The sequence below is a fragment of the Mauremys reevesii genome, unplaced genomic scaffold (genome assembly GCF_016161935.1).
Source record: "Mauremys reevesii isolate NIE-2019 unplaced genomic scaffold, ASM1616193v1 Contig34, whole genome shotgun sequence".
Classification (NCBI taxonomy): domain Eukaryota; kingdom Metazoa; phylum Chordata; order Testudines; family Geoemydidae; genus Mauremys; species Mauremys reevesii.
Window position 1 is genome coordinate 270,807 of NW_024100845.1, and position 15,900 is coordinate 286,706.

General features: G+C 52.9%; 1 pseudogene; it reads right to left on the reverse strand.

The window, feature by feature from the left end:
- Positions 1-1,261: 1,261 nt before the first annotated feature.
- Positions 1,262-7,091, reverse strand: LOC120393834 (annotated as a pseudogene).
- Positions 7,092-15,900: the final 8,809 nt, after the last annotated feature.

The following is a 15,900-nucleotide window of genomic DNA, read 5'->3' on the forward strand; positions in this document are numbered from 1 at the left end:
TCCACTGTGTCCCAGCCCAGGGCCCTATTAGTGGCTAGCACTGCCGCTGGTCAGTGGGGTCCTGACCGCAACACACCGACATGGGCACCTCGGTGCCTATAGCCTGACAGGGGTCAGCTATCCCCGGGCTACATTCCATTTCCCCCTCTCCCGGTACCTACTCCTCGGTCGCCGGGAGTTCGGACCAGTCCATCGGCATGGGGTCTGAAGGACCAGGGCTTGGGGGCAGGTCCGGCAACTCCTGCTGGAAGTCCGGCCAGGCTGCCTCCGATGGTTCCTCCGGATAACAGCAGGGCGGAAGCGGCGGCGGCGGCTCCTCCTCGTACCGGGCGGGAGGAAGTCCTAGCGGCTGCTCCGGGTTCCGATCCCGGGGAAGCTCCGCGGGTTCCTCATCGTACCGGGCGCGGGGCAATGGGGGCCAGTCCTGATCGCCGCCTTGGGTCCTGGAGGGTTCCCAGTCTGGAGCTCCCGCCGGCACGTCTGCTCGCGGCGGTGGCTGGCTCCTGACTAAGCTCTGGCGTTCTCCTTTTCTACTTCCTGTCCCGCCCCTTGACTTCCAGGGGGCGGGGACAGGACGTGATAACTCAGCCCACTTGGGCGTCTGGGAGGGAGCTCCCTCTGCTGGGCAGGAGGGGAGCCACACCGACTCGCTACAAGCGGCTAAACCAGTTTCACTTCTCGCCTCATTATTTGGTTGTATTACTTGCAAAAGTTTTAGCATCATTATACTAAAAGAAAGAGAAAGAAACACAAGTCTTCCCATCTACAAATGATCTGGACTAACCTAGAAAAACCCGGGAACTAATTTCACCAATAGATGCAAACAGGGCTCTAGGATCTGTAAGGTCAAACTGTGCTTTAGAGTCAATGGAATGTCCCCAGCCACTCCTGGCTCTGTGGCACTTTCTTCTCCAGCCCTCTTGAGTCTGACTTAGGATCATAGACATCAAACCTGTGATTCCTAGGCATGGAGAGCCAGGGACACGGTGGTAAGTGACACCTTGAGAGGCAGAGGGGTAGAATGAGGAGAAGATAAAACTGTCCATTGCTGGGACAGAGGCAGCTCTGTGGAGAGTGGAGTGAGTCCCTGCTCCCACTTTTTTAGCATCTAGTTAATTATGGTGCATAAGGAAGAAAATGTACAAACACTCAATGCTTTACAGCAGGGCCTGGAGTAATGTGAGACTATCTGGGAATGAGACAATCTGGCCCCAAAGGGGGAACTACGGGACTAATGACCACCCAGCAAAAGGGAGGAGGTCAGAACACGTAAGTAAAGGTATGATTTTGCTACAGATTCGAAGAAGTCACAGAATCTGTGACTTCCAGAGACCTCTGCGACTTCAGCCCATGGCGGCTCAGAGCTGTGGGGTCCCCAAAGCTCTAAGCTGCTGCAGGCTGTGGGGGTACCCCACAGCACTCAGCTACCGGGCTGGCCCCCCGATCTATGAGTCGCTGTGGGGGGCAAGGCAGCCCCGGAGCTCTGAGCCATGAGAGGCAGGGGGCCAATGCAGCTCACAGCCAGGGCCCCCACATCTGCCCAGCTGCCATGGGACACCAGAGCCCCAGCAATGGGTGCTGCAGCCTTCTCTCGCCCCATTTTGTCACGGATATTATTAATAAGAGTCCCGGACAGGTCACAGGCTTCCGTGAATATTTCTTTATTGCCTGTTACCTGTCCATGACTTTTATTAAAGATATCCATGACAAAACCTTAGCCTTACACATAAGATGCTCAGGATGAGGTTACACTAGGAAATCTGGTGGAGGGTCACAGAGTTGCGCTGGCTAATCCCAACCACATTTCCTACCATAGACAGATGCTCGGAAGCACAGGTGGGATCTCTCGGCCTTCCTCAAATGGCTCTGTGGGAATCAGCCCCTCTCAGTGGTGCTGTCTGAATGCAGAGGGGGCAGGGAGATGGGGCAGAGGGAGAGAGTGATGAGGCAGCACCTCGCTACCCCTGTGCTCTCCCTCGCCTCTTATCCCATGATCCTCAAACACTCAATACCCCAGCACCCAGCTCCACCAGCCCCAATCATTCAATCCCCAGTTCCCTCCCCAAAACCCATCCTCCTGGTCCCTCAATACTTGATCCCCCAGAACCCAACGCCCAGGGGGATTTCGGGAGGGGAGAAGTTACCAGCCCCCAGGGACACTCCCCCTGCAGGGAACAGGTCAGTGAGGTGGCCCAACCCAGGGGCTGGTCGAAGATGGGGGAGGGGACAGGTGTCTAGAGTGAAGGTGGGGCCTGGTCCAAGTGTCTTTGTCCTCATCTCCATGGCAGGGGGATCCCAGCAGGGAAGGGAAGGAAGAGCAGGAAACTTCAGCCAGGCAGAGGGAGCATCTGGAGGAGTTTCTCTCTTTCCCTTCCCCCACCTGTAGACCATCAGCTCAGAAGCCAGGGCTGCAGCAGGGAGGAGGGACTGACCGGGGAAGAGCCAGAGGGTCACTGACCAGCTTATGCTCGGCTGCTGCTGGATCCTCACCTCAGCAATGGGCAGCTGGATCCTTGGGAGCCAAACACCCCTGATGTGTGTGGGAACAAGGAAATGGGTTTGTCACCATGGCCAGTCCTAGTCAGAGCCCTGAGAGAATTTCCCTGCTCTGTGGAGGAGCCTGAAATGACAGTTCCACTTGGAGCATTTTCCACACTGAGAACATCTCAGAGGTTTCTTCCCTGTGTGGATTTGTGGATCCCTGATATTCCAGGAACACCAAATGAAGCTTCCACCACATTCAAGGTCTCTCTGATGTGTGGATCACTGATGCTTGAAGTCAAATTGAATCTTTTCCTGCAGTCAAGCTATTTCTAGGGTCTCTCGCCTTTGTGGATTTTCTGATGTGTGGTCAGCTCTGAACTCTTACTGAAGCTTTCCCCACAATCAAAGCATTTATACGGTCTCTTGCCTGTGTGGATTTTCCCATGTTGATTAAGGTTTGAGCGCTGACTGAAAGTTTTCCCACACTCCAGGCATTTATGGGGTCTTTCTCCTGTGTGGATTCTCCTATGTTTAGTAAGGGATGAACTTTCCATAAAACTTTTCCCACACTTAAGGCATTTAAAGGGTCTCTCTCCTGTGTGAACTCTCTGGTGTATAGTAAGATATGACTTCTGAATAAAACTTTTCCCACACTCAAAGCAATTATATGGTCTCTCTCCTGTGTGGATTCTCCTATGTTTAATAAGGTTTGAGCTCTGACCAAAAGTTTTCCCACAGTCCAAGCATTTATATGGTTTCTCGCCGGTGTGGGTTCGCTCATGTTTAATAAGGTTCCATCGCGTACTGAAAAGTTTCTCACACTGAAGGCATTTATAGCATCTCTCTCCCGTGTGGATTTTCCTATGTTGAGTAAGGTGAATGCGCTGACTGAAACTTTTCCCACACTGAAGGCATTTGTATGGTCTCTCTCCCGTGTGGATTTTCCTATGTTGAGTAAGGTGAATGCGCTGAGTGAAAGTTTTCCCACACTCCAAGCATTTATGGGGTTTCTCACCTGTGTGAGTTTTGTGATGTGTATTAAGGGTTGATTTCAAATTGAAACTTTTCCCACACTCAAGGCATTTATAGGGTCTTTCTCCTGTGTGGATTCTCCGATGTGCAGTAAGGTATGAACTCTGACTAAAACTTTTCCCACACTCAAGACATTTATATGGTTTCTCTCCTATGTGCAGTCTCTGGTGCACAATAAAGTTTGATTTCTCACTGAAGCTTTTCCCACAGTCCAGGCATTTATAGGGTCTTTCTCCTGTGTGGATTCTCTGATGCTTAATAAAGAATGATTGACGAACGAAACTTTTCCTACACTCAAGGCATTTATAGGGTCTTTCTCCTGTGTGGATTCTCCCATGTTTAGTAAGGGATGAACTTTCCTTAAAACTTTTCCCACACTCCAGGCATTTGTAGGGACTTTCTCCCACGTGGATTCGCTCATGTTTAATAAGGGATGAACTTCCCAAAAAACTTTTCCCACACTCAAGGCATTTATAGGGTCTCTCTCCTCCATGGATTCTCCCATGTTTAGTAAGGTGTGAGCTTTGACTGAAAGTTTTCCCACAGTCCAGGCATTTATAGGGTCTTTCTCCTGTGTGGATTCTCCCATGTTTAATAAGGGATGAACTTTCCATAAAACTTATCCCACACTCAAGGCAACCATAGGGTCTCACTCCTGTGTGGGTTCTCTGATGTGTAGTAAGCTTTGAGTTATACATAAAAGTTTTCCCACACTCCAGGCATTTATAAGGTCTCTCTCCTCTGTGGGTTCTCTGATGTTTAGTAAGCTTTGAGTTGTGAGTAAAAGTTTTCCCACAGTTCAGGCATTTATAAGGTCTCTCTCCTCTGTGGGTTCTCTGATGCGTAGTAAGCTTTGAGTTATGAATAAAAGTTTTACCACACTCAAGGCATTTATAAGATCCCTCTGATGCGTGAACTTTCTGGTGTATAGTAAGTTGTGACTTCCGAATGAAGCTTTTCCCACAGTCCAAGCATTTATGGGGTTTCTCTCCTGTATGGATTGCCTGATGTCTAGTAAGTTTTGTTCTGTCAATAAAATTTTTCCCACACTCAAAGCAATTATATGGTCTCTCTCCTGTGTGGATTCTCCTATGTTTAATAAGGTATGAGCTCTGACCAAAAGTTTTCCCACAGTCCAAGCATTTATATGGTTTCTCGCCGTGTGGGTTCGCTCATGTTTAATAAGGTTCCATCGCGTACTGAAAAGTTTCTCACACTGAAGGCATTTATAGCATCTCTCTCCCGTGTGGATTTTCCTATGTTGAGTAAGGTGAATGCGCTGACTGAAACTTTTCCCACACTGAAGGCATTTGTATGGTCTCTCTCCCGTGTGGATTTTCCTATGTTGAGTAAGGTGAATGCGCTGAGTGAAAGTTTTCCCACACTCCAAGCATTTATGGGGTTTCTCACCTGTGTGAGTTTTGTGATGTGTATTAAGGGTTGATTTCAAATTGAAACTTTTCCCACACTCAAGGCATTTATAGGGTCTTTCTCCTGTGTGGATTCTCCGATGTGCAGTAAGGTATGAACTCTGACTAAAACTTTTCCCACACTCAAGACATTTATATGGTTTCTCTCCTATGTGCAGTCTCTGGTGCACAATAAAGTTTGATTTCTCACTGAAGCTTTTCCCACAGTCTACACATTTATAGGACTTCTCTCCTGTGTGTGTTCTCCAATGTTTAATAAGGCTTGCACTGAAATGGAAACTTTTCCCACGGTCAAGGCATTTGTAAGGTTTCTCTTCATTGTGACTTGTCTGCTGGACTGTGATTTCCTTGGGATCCTTGCATCCTCCACCACGTTGAATGGATTCATCCAGTTTCTTCCTGGGATAGTTTCCCAGCTGCATCTCTGATCTGTGTCGATCTCTCCAGGCATTTCCCTGTTCCAAGCACTGGGAAAAATTCCCTTCAGCTCTTCTCAAAAATATCCCCTGCAGTTCCACTTTCTCAGGACCTTCCACCTGCTGATTCTCCTTCTTGTTCTCAGTCACTGTCCTGTCACCTGCTGGAGGAGAAAGAATCCAGACAGGAGTCACTGCCTGTGCTGGGAGGAAAGGACAGAAAGGGGAATAGCAAAGAGGGAAAACACAACACAGTGATTGTTGGGGAGATGGAGACATTGGATTCTGCCTCCACATCCCACCCAAACACTCCCAGGGAAGCGAAGTCTTGGAGGAAATTCCCGACAGCTAATAGGATGAGTGGGAAGCTGTGACTAATATTTGCTTTCAGGATATGACACCTACTGACTGCAGCCCTCACCTGGGTGAGATGGGACAGAGCTCAGGGCTCTCGCTCATGGCACATTTTGGGAGTCCCAGCTTTTTCCTTCATGCTCAGGATGGTTCTTTCTCAGTTTCCCTGACTCCTCACCTGTGTGGATGCCTCTCGGGCTCTCCCTTTCCTCATCAGCCTGGAGATCCGGGACCCACGGCTCTTCCCCTCGTTCTAGCCGGGCGATCAGGTCAGGTTTGGGAATGGGAAATCCTGCACAGGGGATGAAATCAGGGAAGGTCAGGGCGCATGGAGCATTGGTAGGGTATTTGTCACAGGGAACATTCCCTGAGTTTAATCTGACCCTACATGGGACTGTGGAAACTCAGACCCTTTGGGAGCAGCAGATATCTGGGGGTGGGGTGTTGCCACACCCTCACTAGGAGACCTCAGGGTAGATGCATCTGGGGGACTTTCTGGCACACACAACTCTGGTGTTAAAATCCTGCCTATTTCCAAACCAGCATGTAGGTGCTGGAACTAAGCGTGCTGGGGGAGCTGCCGCACCTCCTGGCTTGAAGTGGTTTCCATTAGATCCAGGGTTTACAGTTTGGTTCAATGGCTCTCAGCGCCCCCCACTGTACAACCTGTCCCAGCCCCCCTGAGCCTGCAGCACCGAGAGCCTCCCCATGGACGGAGCTAGTCCCAAGAGGGCCAGTGAGTGGAGTGTGAAGGAGAAATAACACAGGCAGGGCAATCCCCTGCTTCTGGCCCCTTGACAGCTGGAGAGAGGGGGATGAATTAGCCTGTCCATTAGGTTTCTGCCTCCCCTGTTGCCTCGAAGGGGGTATGGAGATGCACGTCCCTCTCACAGTGGAGCTGTGGACTCTACCAGGGGTTCTCAACCTTTTTCTCTCTGAGCCTCCCCGCCCTCCACCCCCAACATGGTATAAAAATGCCACAGCCCACCTCTGCCTCACCAACTGGTTTTTTGCATATGAAAGCCAGGGCCAGCATTAGGGGGTGGGGAGCAGGGCAAATACCCAGGGTCCCACGCCACATGTAGCCCCGAAAAGCTACATTGCTCAGGCTTCAGCTCCAGCCCCATGCAGTGGGGCTTTTACTTTGTGCCCTGGGCCTCAGCAAATCTAATTCTGGCCCTGCTTGGTGGCCCCCCTGAAACCTGCTCATGGCCCCACAGGGGCCCCTGGCTGAGAACCACGGCACTCTGTGACCCCAACTGAGCAGAGTCAGACATGGAGACCCCATGGCTTAAAATAGCTGAGGAGACGGGAATCTCTTACCCAGCGAGGTCACCGTCTCGTAGTTCTCCTGCATGACGTCCCTGTAGAGGGCTCTCTGAGCGGGGTCCAGCAGAGCCGCCTGCCCCTGGGTGAAATACACAGCCACCTCCTCGAAGGTCACCGGCATCTGGAACAACAAGAGTCCCCCACTCAGCACCTGCTGCCCCAGCCACAATCCCACTAGTCATGGGGGAGGAAGCTTGGAAAAGCAGAATCCTCCCCCCACCCCTGCTCAGAGCAGCCAGGAGGCTTCAGGGGGTGGGAGAAGGTGAGAGCTCCTTGTCCCCCAGCACACGGAGCAGGGCTGGGTCTTCTCATTTCCCACACGCCTGCCAGCCACAGGCTGATGCGGGAAGCAGAGCTCTGAGCCGGGGACAGGGACAGGAACCCGAGCAGCTTCCCTGCGTATTTCACAGCAGCCTCTGGCCAGTGGGGTCGGGCTCCAGCCCTGGGAGTCTGCTCAGTTTTCCCAGCCCTGCCCAGGGGGGTGTTGTGCACGGCCCAGGCTGGTTCCCTCCGCCCCCACCCACCGGGGCTGGCGGCAGCTTTCCCGGGCCCCGGGCGGGAATCGCAGCCAGCTCCGCTAGGAGCAGCCTGGGGCCAAACCTCCCCCTGCAGCCCGGGGGTGCCGGGGGGGGGGGCGGGTCTCTCTCACCTTCCCTCCGAGCGGGGCCCCCCGGGGCAGGGGCCGGGCCGGGCTGGGGGCTCTGCCCTGGGAGAGGCTCCTGGGGGGGAGCAGCGGGAAGGGCCCTGCTGGAGATTCCCCTCTCCCGGCTGCAGCCAGGGCTCCGGGCTCCCAGCACCAGCCGCCCCCCGGGGCTCGGGGATCTCGCCAGGAGCCTGGGAGCCAGAGTCACCGCAGCGGCTGCGAGTCACTTCCTGCGGCCGGGCCTGAGCCCAGCGCTCGCTGCCCGGAGCCGCCTCCCGGCTGCTCCTGGGTCCTAGCGCTGAAGGGATCGCGCTGCAGCATCTCTGGGTCCGGCTCCTGTTCCACTCCCAGGCGCTAAGGTCAGAAGGGCCCGTCATGAGCGTCTAACCCAGGAGTTCTCATGACCAAATTTTTGGTGGCCTCAGGCCTGGTCTACACTATGAGTTTATCTGTTTAGATCAATTTAACTCTGCACCTCCCCACACAACAAAGCCATTTTTGTTGACTTAAAGGGCTCTTAAAATCAATTTCTGTACTCCTCACTGAGGAGGGGATTAGCACAGGGCTGCCTGGGGGGGGGGCTAAGTGGGGCAATTTGCCACAGGGGCCCCCACGAGAGTTTTTTGGGGCCCCTGGAGCGGGGTCTTTCAGTCGCTCCGGGGACCTGGGAAAACTTTTGCAGGGCCCGGAGCGTCTTCGTTCCCAGTCTTCGGCGGCGAGGGGTCCTTCCGCTCCGGGGCGGAAGGACCCCCCACCTCCGAATTACTGCTGAAGCAGGACCCGCTGCCGAACTGCAGCAGGGTCTTCGGCGGTATTTTGGAAGCGGGGGGGTCCTTCCATTCCAGGACCCACCGCTGAAGTGCCCCAAAGACCCATGGCAGGGACCCCCTGCTGCCAAAGTACCACCGAAGACCCCACTGCACTTCGGTGGCAGATCCCGCTTCGGCAGTAATTCAGCAGCAGGGGGGTCCCTGCCATGGGCCTTTGGGGCACTTCGGCAGCGGGTCGCGGAGTGGAAGGACCCCCCACCGCCGAATTACCACCAAAGCAGGGGGGGGGCCACCACCGAAGACCCCAGGCCCCTGGAATCCTCTGGGCAGCCTTGGATTAGCATTGAAATCAACACTCCTGGGTCGAATTTGGGATAGTGCGGACGTTATTCAACAGTATTGACCTCCAGGAGCTATCCCAGAGTGCTCCATTGCAAATGCACTGGCCAGGTAGACAGGAAAAACATCAGGAACTTTGGAATTTCATTTCCTGTTTGGCCAGCGTGGTGAGCTGATCAGCATAGGTGACCATGGAGTCCCAGAGTCGCAAAAGAGCTCCAGCATGGACCGAATGGGAGGTACTGCATCTGAGCACTGTATGGGGAGACGAATCCGTGCTGTCAAATGAAATGCCAGAATTTTGAAAAAATCTCCAAGGGCATGAAGGACAGAGGTTATAACAGGGATCCGCAGCAGTGCCGCATGAAGCCTACTAAAGAACCAGAGAAGCAAACGGCCTCTCCGGGGCAGAGCCCCAGACATACAACTTCTATGATGAGCTGCATGCCATTCTAGGGAGTGCCCCTACAACTACCCCACCCCTGTACTTCCTTCCTCCTCCCCCCCCCAGGCTACCTTGGCAGTTATGCCCCCATTGGTGTGATGAATTAATAAAGAATGCATGAATTTGAAACAATAATGACTTTATTGCCTCTGCAAGCGGAGATCAAAGTGGGGAGAGGAGGGCGGTTGGATTACAGGGAAATACACTGAAGGACTGTCTGGATATGTGGACGCTCTACTCAGACCCTATGCCACCAGCACTCCCAGCTATCTCCGTGACACCACTGATTTCCTGAGGAAACTACAATGCATTGGTGACCTTCCAGAAAACACCACCCTAGCCACCATGGATGTAGAGGCTCTCTACACAAACATCCCACACACTGATGGAATACAAGCTGTCAGGAACAGTATCCCTGATGATGCCACAGCACAACTGGTTGCTGAGCTCTGTACCTTTATCCTCACACACAACTATTTCAAATTTAATGACAATATATATCTCCAGATCAGTGGCACCGCTATGGGCACCCGCACAGCCCCACAATATGCCAATATTTTTATGGCCGACCTGGAACAACGCTTCCTCAGCTCCCGTCCACTCACGCCCCTTCTCTACCTACGCTACATTGATGACATCTTCATCATCTGGACCCATGGGAAGGAGACTCTGGAAAAATTCCACCATGATTTCAACAGCTTCCACCCCTCCATCAACCTCAGCCTGGACCTATCTACACGGGAGGTCCACTTCCTAGACACCACGGTGCAAATAAGTGGTGGTCACATTAACACCACCCTATACCGAAAACCTACCGACCGCTATGCCTACCTTCATGCCTCCAGCTTCCATCCCGGGCACACCACAAGATCCATTGTCTACAGCCAAGCACTGAGGTACAACCGTATCTGCTCTAACCCCGCAGACAGAGACCAACACCTAGAAAATCTCCACCAAGCATTCTCAAGACTACAGTACCCACACGAGGAAATAAGGAAACAGATCAACAGAGCCAGACGTGTACCCAGAAGCCTCCTACTGCAAGACAAACCCAAGAAAGAAACCAACAGGACTCCACTGGCCATCACATACAGTCCCCAGCTCAAACCCCTCCAACGCATCATCAGGGATCTACAACCCATCCTGGACAATGATCCCACACTTTCACAGGCCTTGGGTGGCAGGCCAGTCCTCGCCCACAGACAACCTGCCAACCTGAAGCATATTCTCACCAACAACTGCACACCGCACCATAGTAACTCTAGCTCAGGAACCAACCCATGCAACAAACCTCGATGCCAACTCTGCCCACATATCTACACCAGCAACACCATCACAGGACCTAACCAGATCAGCCACACCATCACCGGTTCATTCACCTGCACGTCCACCAATGTAATATATGCCATCATATGCCAGCAATGCCCTTCTGCTATGTACATCGGCCAAACTGGACAGTCTCTAAGGAAAAGGATAAATGGACACAAATCAGACATTAGGAATGGCAATATACAAAAACCTGTAGGAGAACACTTCAACCTCCCTGGCCACACAATAGCAGATTTTAAGGTGGCCATCTTACAGCAAAAAAACTTTAGGACCAGACTCCAAAGAGAAACTGCTGAGCTCCAGTTCATCTGCAAATTTAACACCATCAGTTTAGGACTAAACAAAGACTGTGAATGGCTTGCCAATTACAGAACCAGTTTCTCCTCCCTTGGTTTTCACACCTCAGCTGCTGGAACAGGGCCCCATCCTCCCTGATTGATCTAACCTCCTTATCTCTAGCTTGCTTCTTGCTTGCTTATATACACACACCTGCCCCTGGAAATTTCCACTGCTTGCATCCGAAGAAGTGGGTATTCACCACAAAGCTCATGCTGCAAAACGTCTGTTAGTCTATAAGGTGCCACAGGATTCTTTGCTGCTTCTACAGAACCAGACTAACACGGCTACCCTCTGATACAGGGAAGTAGAGTAAACCAAAGGGGTGGGTTTTCATCAAGGAGAAACAAACAGAACTTTCACACTGTAGCCTGGCCAGTCATGAAACTGGTTTCAAAGCTTCTCTGATGCACAGCGCGTCCTGCTGTGCTCTTCTAACCGCCCTGGTGTCTGGCTGCGCATAATCAGCGGCCAGACGATTTGCCTCAACCTCCCACTCCATCATAAACGTCTCCCCTTACTCTCACTGATATTGTGGAGCACACAGCAAGCAGCAATAACGATGAGAATATTGGTTTTGCTGAGGCCTAACCGAGTCAGTAAACTGCACCAGGGAGCTTTTAAACATCCAAAGGCACATTCTGCCACCGTTCTGCACTTGCTCAGCCTATAGTTGAACTGCTCCTTACTACTGTCCAGGCTTCATGAGCCATGGGAGCAAGGGGTAGGCTGGGGTAGGTGCGACCGTGTGGTGCTGCCCTGGGAGAGCAGCCTGAGGCAGAAGCCTCCAGCTGGCATGATATTCCAGGCAGGACTGAATCTCCATTAGATGAAACTTAAAGAAGAGAATGACCTGGAGTCAGTCCCATTTTTGTCCAGGTGCCCCCCCGCGGCCAACCTCACTGAGGCTGGCCAGGAGCACCCATGTCTGCCCAGGCACCCCCGACCAACCTAACCGAGGTTGGCCAGGAACACCCACGGGACGATGATGATGGCTAGCAGTCCTATTGTACTGTCTGCCGTCCACAAGGGAAGGCAAGGGGATGCTGCTGTGTAGCTGAGCGGGCTCCATGCTTGCCGTGGTATGTCGTCTGCATGGGTAACCCAGGAAAAAAGGCGAGAAATGATTTTTTGCCATTGCTTTCAAGGAGGGAGGGGGGCCTGACGACATGTATGCAGAACCACCCGTGACAATGTGTTTGCCCCATCAGGCACTGAGATCTCAACCCAGAATTCTAATGGGCAGCGGAGACGGTGGGAACTGTGGGATAGCTACCCACAGTGCAACACTTCGAAAGTTGACTCTAGCCTTGGTACTGTGGACGCACACCGCCGACTCAATGCGTTTAGTGGGGGCACACACAATCGACTGTATCAAATTGATTTCTAAAAAATTGACTTCTATTAAATTGACCTAAATTCTTAGTGTAGACATACCCTCAGAGTGCAGCGAGCAACTCTCGCTGGTGGCTGCTCAAACACTATTTCCTAAAATACTTAATTAACTTTAGCAAAAACCATGAGATGTGCACACAGGCAGTGGTCGGCAACATGTCTGTACATGGACACAAGTGTCCACAGTAAAGATGTTGAGGTCCATGGGGGCTGCTCCCCATCCTTGCTGTTGCTGGTGGAGGCGCGGCCAAGCGACTCTGCACTATGCCTCCGTTCTCCCTTCCTGAGCGCTGACTCCACAGCTCTGAGCCCTCCTCTGGCTCCTACTTGTGCTGCTGCTGCTTCCGGGAGCTGCTTGAGGAAAGTTGCATGGAGCCTGAACACACCTCCCGCACCTCACACTCCTGCCCCAGCCCTGATCCCCCTCCCGCCCTCCAAACCCCTTGGTCCCAGCTTCAAGCTCCCTTCTGCACCCCAAATCCCTCATCCCCAGCTCCACACCACAGCCTGCACCCACAGCCAGAGCCCTCACCCCCCCACACACACACCCAACCCCCTGCTCCAGCCCAGAGCCCCCTCAATGTCCATCACTGAGTCTGGTAATTTTGTCAAGTGTCCATTGTGCAACATGGTGGTGCTGACCCCTGCACAGAGGTAAGCGGGGGAAGGGCCCCACTGTTGTGGGGAACTTTCCTGGCTCATACACCCCACCCCGGTGGAATCGAATAGCAGAAGGATCTGAGTCCTTGTTCCCACTCCCTTCACCCAGAGGCCTGTCGGACCTCGAGGACACCCCATCCACTCTAGTCCCCATAACCTGGACAAGGCTGGCCCAAGGATTCCTGAGGGGCTCGACCCCAATCTTGTGATCACTCAGGACAGGGGTGACAGTGTCCCCACTGTGGGATATTCTCTTCGCTCTGGATGCTTCCCTGACATCTTCACTGGCCACTGCATAGAGTTCAGAACAAATACAATTCATTAAACAGCAAGTAACTAAAAATAATGGGAAAGGTGAAAAGAAAACACATCACCCCGCTCTGTGGGCACAGGGGGAACCACAACCAGTGTCTCTGGATTGTCAGGGCAGTTCACAGACTGTTCCTCACAGGCCCTGACTGTGCTGCAGGTTGGACACATGCTCTAGTGATGGCCACATGCCCTCAGGCTCTAGGTGGCAGGACCCTTCTACCCAGCATCAGTCATTTCCTGTCAGAGTTATGCTCCCCCTCCAAGTTTGGCTTGCAAGGTCCCTTGGCTGGGGGCATCTCACTGCGCTGGGCCCTCTGCCCAGGGTCCCCCTCACTCTTCCCAGCTACTGACAGCCCCCGGCTCCAGACTGCCCCAGCCCCAGCTCCCCTCTGTCGCAGCTCGGCTCCCTGGGCTGCACCTCTCTGCTTGTGGAGGCTGCTGCTCTGACTCCAGCCCACTCAGGTTGCTGCTCTCCCCTTAGCTCTGCCCTTCTCTGGCAGGCAGCTCCAGCTCACACAGAGGACGGGCTCCCGCCTCTCTCTTTGGCCTGCCTGCCCTGTCAACGAGGCTGACCTAGAGCAGTATCCTCTCCCCATTGGCCCTGGGGACCAGTCTCAGGGTATTGATTTCTCACTGGCCCTTCCCCTGGCTTTTGGTACGGCGAGAGGGCCAACCAAAAACCCCACTAAGTTTCAGTCAGAGGCCAACAGTCCCCTTACCCAGATACACATCCAAATAATCGGTTTCAGAGTAGCAGCCGTGTTAGTCTGTATCCGCAAAAAGAACAGGAGTACTTGTGGCACCTTAGAGACTAACAAATTTATTTGAGCATAAGCTTTCATGGGCTACAGCCCACTTCATCAGATGCATGTAGTGGAAAATACAGTAGGAAGATATATATATACACACAGAGAACATGAAACAATGGGTGTTACCATATACACTATAAGGACAGTGATCAGTTAAGGTGAGCTATTATCAGCAGGAGAGAAAAAGAACTGTTTGTAGTGGTAATAAAAATGGCCCATTTCCAGCAATTGACAAGGAGATGTAAGGAACTGGGTTGGGGGGGGGGGGAATGGTTTTACTTTGTTTAATGGCCCATCCACTCCCAGTCTTTATTGTAATTTATTTTCTGCTAGCTAGTAAGTCTGCCGCTGTGTAAAGTGATATTTGAACGTTTGTTAATATTTTTCACAGCCTCTCAGCTAGCTACCTGGGTTGCCAAACTGGCAATTTAAAAACCTCAGACACTCCAGCAGGAGTGCCGGAACCTCCCCTGCCACACCTCTTCCCCTGAATCTACACACCTGCCCACCTCTTCCCCCAAGGCTCCTCCCTCATCCACTCCTCTTCCTCCCTCCCTGCCCAGGTCAGGAGGGACTTGCCTGTGGAGCCAGGCCTGGGAGCCGCAGCCACCCAATGTAGGTAGGAGGCAGCCCTGGCTGAGTAGGGGCTGGTGTGGGTGATGATCCAGTGCCTCCCCACCCAGAGTAACTAGACTTTGGGTGTCCGCTCAGTAGATCTGACCGGACAATGGCAGGTTTCCTTTTTAACTGGACTTTCTGGTCAAAAACTGGGCACTTGGACACCTTAGCAGCACCCAATGTGCAATAAGTGCTGGGAACATGCCAGGGACAACTTCTGCTTTCTGATGGTGGGAGAAGTAACAATGGGAAAACCTGGGTTAGACTCGGTTCTGACCAGCAGGGAGGAATTCACTGGTCTAGATGAAATTATTCTAAGGTGGGTGCACAACTGGTTGAAGACTGTACCCTGAATAGTTATCAATGGTCTGGTGTCAAACTGGGAGGGGAATCATAGAATCATAGAACTTAAGATCAGAAGGGACCATTATGATCATCTAGTCTGACCTCCCACAAGATGCAGGCCACAAAAGCTGACCCATCCACTCCTGAAATAATTCTCTCCCTTGACTCAGCTGTTGAAGTCCCCAAATCCTGATTTAAAGACTTCAAGTAGCAGATAATCCTCCAGCAAGCGACCCCTGCCCCATGCTTCGGAGGAAGGCGAAAAACCTCCAGGGCCACTGCCAATCTACCCTGGAGGAAAATTCCTTCCCGACCCACTGGCAGCTCTGAACCCACCGGCAGCCAAGCTCCTTGCTCCTCACCACTCCCAGCTCACCACATCCCAGGTCTTCTCCCTCCCTCCTAGCGCTTCCCATCCCCCGCTGCCTAACAGCTGTTTGGTGGCACTTAGGACTTTCCAGGGGGGAGGGGGAGGAGTGGGGACGCAGCGCGCTCAGGGGAGGAGGCAGAGAAGAGGCAGGGCAGGGGCAGGAACCTGGGAGAAGGGGATGGACTTGGGGCAGGTCTGGGGTGGGGACTTTGGGGAAGGGGTGGAATGGAGGTGGGGTGAGGGCGGTGCAGGGGCTGGGCCAGGTGTGGGAAGGGGGAGGTCAAGCACCCACCGGGCAGAGGGGAAGTTGGCGCCTATGGAGGGAGCTGCCGCTGGAGATGACAGACTGGGCTCTCAGCTCCCCACACTGCCCCTCTTAGGTCGGTGGAATGGCTCCTCGGCAGGACACGCCCCAGTAACCCAAGGAGGGTAGTGTGGACATCAGCTACTGCAGTAATTACTGTGGCAGCTGTAAGTCAATCTA